General features: G+C 51.4%; 1 non-coding gene and 3 pseudogenes across 1 annotated transcript; all 4 read right to left on the reverse strand.

Moving 5' to 3' along the window:
- Window positions 1-2,220: 2,220 nt before the first annotated feature.
- LOC143978683 (5S ribosomal RNA) lies at window positions 2,221-2,339 on the reverse strand. The gene has a single exon (XR_013273967.1). It is a non-coding gene; the product is annotated as a 5S ribosomal RNA (ribosomal RNA).
- A 109-nt stretch (window positions 2,340-2,448) lies between these two features.
- On the reverse strand, window positions 2,449-2,567 carry LOC143978542 (5S ribosomal RNA; annotated as a pseudogene).
- A 109-nt stretch (window positions 2,568-2,676) lies between these two features.
- On the reverse strand, window positions 2,677-2,795 carry LOC143979129 (5S ribosomal RNA; annotated as a pseudogene).
- Window positions 2,796-2,904: 109 nt separating this feature from the next.
- Window positions 2,905-3,022, reverse strand: LOC143978971 (5S ribosomal RNA; annotated as a pseudogene).
- Window positions 3,023-8,578: the final 5,556 nt, after the last annotated feature.

An 8,578-nucleotide genomic window follows, 5' to 3' on the forward strand; every position in this document is an offset into this window, starting at 1 on the left:
TTTTTAGATAAGACAAGAAAGAAAGGCTCCCATAGCGTAATTCCGCATAAAAATTTAATACGAACGAAATAAAAGTAAAACAAACTCACAAATTCCAGTTGAGTACAAGCGTAAGTACAATCACGAGCCGGCCGGCTCTCTCCTATTAACACTGCCCGTCCTTCCTGGTCAACGGGGAATGGCGGTAACGTCAGCACGCCGCTCACCCTACGTAGTTTCGTCAAAAGTGACTTCTTCCTGGGGTACGGGCGGCGCGCTGACCCACCGCCTAAATACTCACTAGCTACAGAACGTAACCGCCCACTTCCGAGCTCCTGGCTACAGCTCCTAATCAGCCATTTTAGAAATGGGCAAAAATGATCGTTCGCCCTGATCATTAAATGAAACTAAATGAAATAAAATACACGAATGCTATAAGGAATCGGACACGAACCGTTTCACAAATAGGTTCATACTCATTTGATCTTTTTTGTGAATTAAAAAATCTTAAAAATAAAATAAACTAAAAAACACTCTAGAGAATCAGAACTGACCTGTTCTCTGAATGGGATCATATCTGATGGTACAATCCGGTCGCATACCTACCCATTAGGAGAGCACGATCGGACAAGGTCAACCCCCCATACCCGATCGCACAGTTCTAGTAACTGCACCCAGAACATAGGAGGGCCCACCATCATTCCCCGACCTTACTCTTCCACATGGGCAAAGGACACTGTCAGATCATCAGACCATCAGGCCATTTCTTAAGTCTAAAAATTTCATAAAACTCTATAAAGAAGGAAAGGAACATTCTCATATACAGGACATTATTCCAATTAGGCCTTATATAACATAGGCCATTGGAAAAAATCCTCAAGTAAACTAAATAAATCGCAAATAACAAAAACATCCCCAAGTGAGCCCCACATACCTTGGGGCTGCGGACTAAAAAATTGCCTGAAAGCATCGGTCAGACGGCCACCTTCTCCACCGCTCCTTCTGACCGATGCCTCAGCAACACGTTGTCCAGGACCAGGAGTTTGTAACCTCCCAGTCTCTGGAAATGTGTTGCACAGACCTTTCTGCAAGGCCTCCCGGAGATGTCTCATCCTGTGCTCCCTCTGCGACGGCAAGATAAGGTCGGCAACCTTACCCTTGTACCGTGGATCAAGGAGAGTGGCCAGCCAGTAATGGTCCCTCTCCTTGATCCGAAGAATACAAGGATCCTTCCGCAGGCTTTGCAGGATCAGGGAGGCCATGCAGCGTAGGTTAGCTGAGGCATTTGGTCCGGAGTCCTCTGGGTCACTAAGGACAACATGATCCGCAGCTACCTCCTCCCAGCCACGTACAAGTCCACGGGTTTCTTGGGACTGTAAATCATCCCTACAAGACTGCGGCTGCTGCTGCTGCTGATGCTGAGTGCCAGCCTCCACCTCCATGCTGACACAATCATCCTCCTCCTCCTCCTCCTCCTCATCCTCTTCCTGTGTGATGGGTGGCACAGCAGGAACACTGTCTGGATAAAGGGGGCCTTGAGAGGCAAGGAAGTCCTCCTCTTCCTGCCTCTGTTCTGCCTCAAGTGCCCTGTCCATTATTCCACGCAGCGTATGCTCCAAGAGGTGGACAAGAGGTACAGTGTCACTGATGCATGCACTGTCACTGCTCACCATCCTTGTGGCCTCCTCAAACGGTGACAGGACAGTGCATGCATCCCTGATCATGCCCCACTGGCGTGGTGAGAAAAAACCGAGCTCCCCTTACCCTGTCTTGGTGCCGTAGTCACACAGGTACTCATTGATGGCCCTCCGCTGCGTGTGCAGCCACTGCAGCATGGCCAACGTTGAGTTCCACCTGGTGGGCATGTCACATATAAGGCGGTTCTTGGGCAGGTTCAACTCCTTTTGGAGCTCAGCCAGGCGAGCACAGGCATTAAATGATCGGCGGAAATGCACACAGACTTTCCTGGCCTGCTTCAGAACATCCTGTAAGCCCGGGTACCTGCCCAAGAACCGCTGCACAACCAGGTTAAGGACGTGGTCTCCATATCCAGGTACTAACCAGGCCTGACCCTGCTTAGCATCCGAGATCAGACGAGATCGAGCGCATTCAGGGTGATGTGGCCGTAGGCGATCTTTGCACCCTACTTACAACTCTCTTGACAAAAGCCAAGGTGGTCACCTCGGGCAATAGAGAGGAAAAATACAGCAGGTCGCCAAAGCCAACAACATAATGGAAAAAAGCCTACGGCACCTGGTATTCCCAGGCGGTCACCCATCCAGGTACTAACCAGGCCCGACCCTGCTTAGCATCCGAGATCAGACGAGATCAAGCGCATTCAGGGTGATGTGGCCGTAGGCGGTCTTGCACCCTACTTACAACTCTCTTGACAAAAGCCAAGGTGGTCACCTCGGGCAATCGAGAGGAAAAATACAGCAGGTCGCCAAAGCCAACAACATAATGGAAAAAAGCCTACGGCACACGGTATTCCCAGGCGGTCTCCCATCCAGGTACTAACCAGGCCCGACCCTGCTTAGCATCCGAGATCAGACAAGATCGAGCGCATTCAGGGTGATGTGGCTGTAGGCGATCTTGCATCCTACTTACAACTCTCTTGACAAAAGCCAAGGTGGTCACCTCGGGCAATGGAGAGGAAAAATACAGCAGGTCGCCAAAGCCAACAACATAATGGAAAAAAGCCTACGGCACCTGGTATTCCCAGGCGGTCTCCCATGCAGGTACTAACCAGGCCAGACCCTGCTTAGCATCCGAGATTAGACAAGATCGAGCGCATTCAGGGTGATGTAGCCGTAGGCGATCTTGCACCCTACTTACAACTCTCTTGACAAAAGCCAAGGTGGTCACCTCGGGCAATCGAGAGGAAAAATACAGCAGGTCGCCAAAGCCAACAACATATAGGAAAAAAGCCTAGGCACCTGGTATTCCCAGGCAGTCTCCCATCCAGGTACTAACCAGGCCCGACCCTGCTTAGCATCCGAGATCAGACGAGATCGAGCGCATTCAGGGTGATGTGGGCGTAGGCAATCTTGCACCCTACTTACAACTCTCTTGACAAAAGCCAAGGTGGTCACCTCGGGCAATCGATAGGAAAAATACAGCAGGTCGCCAAAGCCAACAACATAATGGAAAAAAGCCTACGGCACCTGGTATTCCCAGGCGGTCTCCCATCCAGGTACTAACCAGGCCCGCCCGAAAAAATGATGACGCCGGATAACCCTCTTGCCCAACGGTTGACGGCTGGCTTGTCAGAACTGATAGCCTGCCAACTACTGCCATATAAACTGGTGGACTCAGAGGCCTTTCGAAAATTTGTGGCCATTGGAACACCACAATGGAAGGTCCCAGGAAGGAAGTATTTCTCACAGAAGGGCATCCCAGAGCTATATGGCCATGTTCAGCGGCAAGTGAATGTATCTCTGGCACACAGTGTCGGTGCCAAGATACATCTGACCACAGACATGTAGTCTAGCAAACACGGGCAGGGAAGGTATATCACTTTTACTGCCCACTGGGTGAACCTTCTGACAGCCATCAAGCATGTAACCCGTGGCATCCATGTAGATTTGGTTTTACCGCCACGGATTGCATGCAGGCCTGGCTCTTCTTCTCCTCCTCCTCCTCCATCCTCCTCCCTCTCCTACTCGGCTGACTCCTCCTTTTCCGCTGCTAGCGTCTCTTCTGCTGCGCCGCCCAAGCTCCCCAGAACCTATTCGACATGCCAGGTGAGACGTTGCCATGCCGTACTGCGTCTGTTGTGCCTGGAAGCCAAGAGCCACACTGGCCCGGCACTCCTTTCAGCTTTGCGTTCACAGGCAGATCAGTGGCTAACACCGCTCAATTTGACAGTTGGTAAAGTGGTGTGTGACAACGGTGCCAATCTGCTTAGCGCATTGAAACAGGGCAAAATCACGCACGTGCCATGCATGGCACACGTCTTAAACTTGGTCGTGCAGCGATTCATTGTCAAATACCCTGGGGTCCAGGACATCTTGCGGCAGGCAAGGAAAATCTCGGGCCATTTCAGAAGATCTTACACGGCCATGGCTCGCCTTGCTGACATTCAGCGGCGACACAATCTGCCGGTCAGACGTCTTATTTGCTATTGCCCGACGCGATGGAACTCAACCTTCTATATGCTTGATAGGCTGCTCCAGCAGAAACGTGCAGTTAACGTCTACCTGTATGAACTCTGCAGCAGAACCGATTCTGGGGAGCTGGGTTTTTTTCACCGCACCAGTGGCTGCTCATGCGTGACGCATGCAGACTTCTGCGGCCATTTGAGGAGATCACCAAACTGGTCAGTTGCAGCCATGGCGCCATCAGTGACATGGTACCTTATGCCTTCTTTATGGAGCGTGCATTGCGTCGTGTCATTGATCAAGCTGTGGAGGAGCAGGAGCGGGAAGATGAGGAAGTCGCAATGCTGGATGAATTCCCGGGGGGGCTACTCTATCTGAGACAAGTCAACAACAGGAGTCTGAAGAGGAGTCAGAGGAGGTAGGTGCCGGGGCAGATGAGGAGGAGCAAGAAGAGCATGCTTTAAACCTTTCTGGGACCCCTGTTGTTGTGCGTGGATGGGGAGAGGAGAATGAAGAGGACAACATTATCCTGGATGATGAGCAGGAGCAAGGCCAACACACCGCTTCCACTTTAGTGCAAATGGGGGCCTTCATGCTCCAGTGTTTTAATAGGGACCCCCGTATAAAAAGCATAAGGGTCAAGGACCAGTACTGGGTGGCAACGTACTTAGACCCCCGGTACAAACACAAAATGGCGGAAATGCTACCGCCGTCACAGAGGGCTGTCAGAATGCAGCACTTCCAGGCCTTGCTTCGAGAAATGCTGCATTCTGCTTTTGCGTGCGCTGGCAGAGGAGCAATTCCCACTCCCAGAGAAGGAGTTGCGGGTACCAATCCAACAGCGCCTGCAAGAAGAGGCCGGTTTGAAGATGTGTTGGTGACTTCGGATAGGAGGTCATTCTTTCAGCCGACCCATCGACAGGTGTCATCCGGATCCAGCATCAGGGAACGCCTAGACCGTCAGGTGTCCGACTACATCGGGTTAATGGCCGATGTGGACGCTCTGAGGAGTGATGACCCCCTGGACTACTGGGTGGGCAGGCTTGACCTCTGGCCAGAGCTTGCCCAATTTGCAATCGAACTGTTGGCTTGCCCCTCGTCCAGTGTCCTGTCCGAAAGGACGTTCAGCGCAGCAGGGGGGATCGTGACCGATAAGCGTACTCGCCTAGCTCACGACAGTGTTAACTACCTCACATTTCTAAAAATGAATGAGGCATGGATCTCGGAGGAATTCAACACATGTGACCAGTAGACCATGTATATGTCTATAAACAATTTTATAAATCGAGCACACAGACCTTCTTTCTTCATTTGGCTCACTTCCTTGTCCAAAAAAAGCACACCGTACTATATGCCCGTACCCTCCTGTTTGAAGAGGTTGAGCGGTGTCATATTTCTACTGGGGCTGCTTATTATGAGGGGCTCCCACCATCCCTATGCTGTGCTGTCTTCCTCCTGGGGCTGCTTATTATGAGGGGCTCCCACCATCCCTGTGCTGTGCTGACTTCCTCCTGGGGCTCTACCTCTGCTGTGCATATTATGAGGGGCTCACACCATCCCTGTGCTATGCTTATTATGAGGGGCTCCCACCATCCCTGTGCTATGCTCATTATGAGGGGCTCCCACCATCCCTGTGCTGTGCTGACTTCCTCCTGGGGCTGTACCTCTGCTGTGCATATTATGAGGGGCTCCCACCATCCCTGTGCTATGCTCATTATGAGGGGCTCCCACCATCCCTGTGCTGTGCTGATTTCCTCCTGGAGCTGTACCTCTGCTGTGCATATTATGAGGGGCTACCACCATCCCTGTGCTATGCTCATTATGAGGGGCTCCCACCCTCCCTGTGCTATGCTGACTTCCTCCTGGGGCTGCTTATTATGAGGGGCTCCCACCATCCCTGTGCTGTGCTGACTTCCTCCTGGGGCTGTACCTCTGCTGTGCATATTATGAGGGGCTCACACCATCCCTGTGCTATGCTCATTATGAGGGACTCCCACTATCCCTGTGCTATGCTCATTATGAGGGGCTCCCACCATCCCTGTGCTGTGCTGACTTCCTCCTGGGGCTGTACCTCTGCTGTGCATATTATGAGGGGCTCCCACCATCCCTGTGCTATGCTCATTATGAGGGGCTCCCACCATCCCTGTGCTATGCTGACTTACTCCTGGGGCTGCTTATTATGAGGGACTCCCACCATCCCTGTGCTGTGCTGACTTCCTCCTGGGGCTGTACCTCTGCTGTGCATATTATGAGGGGTTCCCACCATCCCTGTGCTATGCTCATTATGAGGGGTTCCCACCATCCCTGTGCTATGCTGACTTCCTCCTGTGGCTGCTTACGGTGCAGGTGTCAGTGCTGTATATCACGGTGCTGGTGTCAGTGCTTTATTTCACACTGCTGATGTCAGTGCTCTCTATCACGGTGCTGGTGTCAGATCACTCTATCACAGTGCAGGTGTCAGTGCTGTATATCACGGTGCTGGTGTCAGTGCTTTATGTCACGCTGCTGATGTCAGTGCTCGCTATCACGCTGCTGATGTCAGTGCTCTCTATCACAGTGTTGGTGTCAGATCACTCTATCACGGTGCAGGTGTCAGTGCTGAATGTCACGCTGCTGATGTCAGTGCTCTCTATCACGATGCTGGTGTCAGATCACTCTATCAAGGTGCAGGTGTCAGTGCTTTATATCACGGTGCTGGTGATCATCTCCTGCACCCTCTTCTTTTCCTACCCTGACCTTCCCTCTCCTCCATTGCCTTCATGCGATCCACAGTCCTGAATTGTCACAATTTCACATATAAAAAAAGAATGCTTGTAGTTGTCCATCCCAGATTCACCTGACCTGTAGGTTTGTAAAGTTCGCCTCCCATTGAAGTCAATGGGGCCCGCCGCAAACGTTATGGTTCGCGAACTATCGGCCGCGTTCGCGAAACGTCCCGTCGGAAGTTTGTCCATTGCTATTCTTCAGTTCCAGACCATCGGGGGCGACAGGATGTCCATGTATCGTATACTTGTATCTCTCTCTCTCTCTCTCTCATGTCTCTTTTCTATCTCTATTTCTTTCCTAGGACTTGTCTTGAGATATTGATAAATATATTGAAAGTGTATGTCTATTGTAACCATATGGCCTAAATTATCTTTGCAGCCTAAGCAACACTGTACTTGTAACATCACTTTAGTTATATGATAAGTTCTAATTATTCTAAAGTTTCTTTTCTGTATAAATAAATGTAATTGTTTATCTTTTCGCACTGTTATCGTTCATTTTTATTCTTATGTAGACAAAGGTTTAATCACTTATTTCCTGTATCGTTAATCATTTAAAGTGGAGGGCCACCCTGAAAACAAAAAAAATATTAAAAATTACAAAAAAATATAAAAAAAAAATGAAAAAAATTTTTTTTTTACTTACCAGAAATGCCTGTTGCTAGGCACTTTCTCCTAATCTTCCTCTTCCTCCTCCGCCGAGATCTTCTGTCTTCTGTCTTCGTCGCGGCGTCTTCTGGGTAATGGGTCACGCTGTGTTCTGGTAACTGTGTGTTCCAGAACACAGCGCGTCCCATTCAGAAAGCGCTGCGGGACTCGCGCATGCGCAGTAGCTGCGGGACTCACGCATGCGCAGAAGGAAACGGGCAGTGAAGCCGTAAGACTCCACTGCCTGTTTCCCTTACAAGGAATGGCGGCGCCGGGACCCGAGAGCCGAGGGACGGGTCGGCCTTGGGCGGCTGACATTGCGGGCGCCCTGGACAGGTGAGTGTGTTGATTTTTTTTTTTTTGTATAACCGGCCCTCCTCTTTAAGTGAGATATAAAAATAGCCTTAACAGCAGGAAGAAAAAAGGGTGGAGAGAGAGGGGGGAGGAGAGGTGAGAAAGAGAGAGAGAGAGAGGGAGGGGGAGGGAGAGAGAGGGGGGGAGGGAGAGAGAGGGGGAGGGAGAGAGAGAGAGAGAGAGAGAGGAAGAGAGAGAAGGGGGAGGGAGAGAGGGGGGAGGAAGAGAGAGGGGGAGGGAGAGAGAGAGAGAGAGAGAAGGGGAAGAAAGAGAGAGAGGGGGGAGAGAGAGGGGGAGGAAGAGAGAGAGAGAAGGGGAGGAAGAGAGAGAGAGAAGGGGAGGAAGAGAGAGAGAGAAGGGGAGGAAGAGCGAGAGAGGGAGGAAGAGAAAGAGAGAGATGGGGAGGAAGAGCGAGAGAGGGAGGAAGAGAAAGAGAGAGATGGGGAGGAAGAGAGAAGGTGGAGAGAGAGGGGAGGAAGAGAGAGAAGGGGAGGAAGAGAGAGAAGGGGAGGAAGAGAGAGAGGGGAGGAGAGAGAGGGGAGGAAGAGAGAGAGAGAAGGGGAGGAAGAGAGAGAGAGAAGGGGAGGAAGAGAGAGGGGGGAGAGGGGGAGGAAGAGAGAGAGCAGTGGAGAGAGAGGGGGAGGGGAGAGAGAGAGAAGGGGAGGAAGAGAGAGAGAGGGGGAGGGAGGGAGGGAGGGAGAGAGGGGGGAGGAAGAGAGAGAGCGAGAAGGG

Source organism: Lithobates pipiens, unplaced genomic scaffold, assembly GCF_037356315.1.
Source record: "Lithobates pipiens isolate NorthernLeopardFrog02 unplaced genomic scaffold, aLitPip1_a1.2 Scaffold_13, whole genome shotgun sequence".
NCBI classification, from domain to species: domain Eukaryota; kingdom Metazoa; phylum Chordata; class Amphibia; order Anura; family Ranidae; genus Lithobates; species Lithobates pipiens.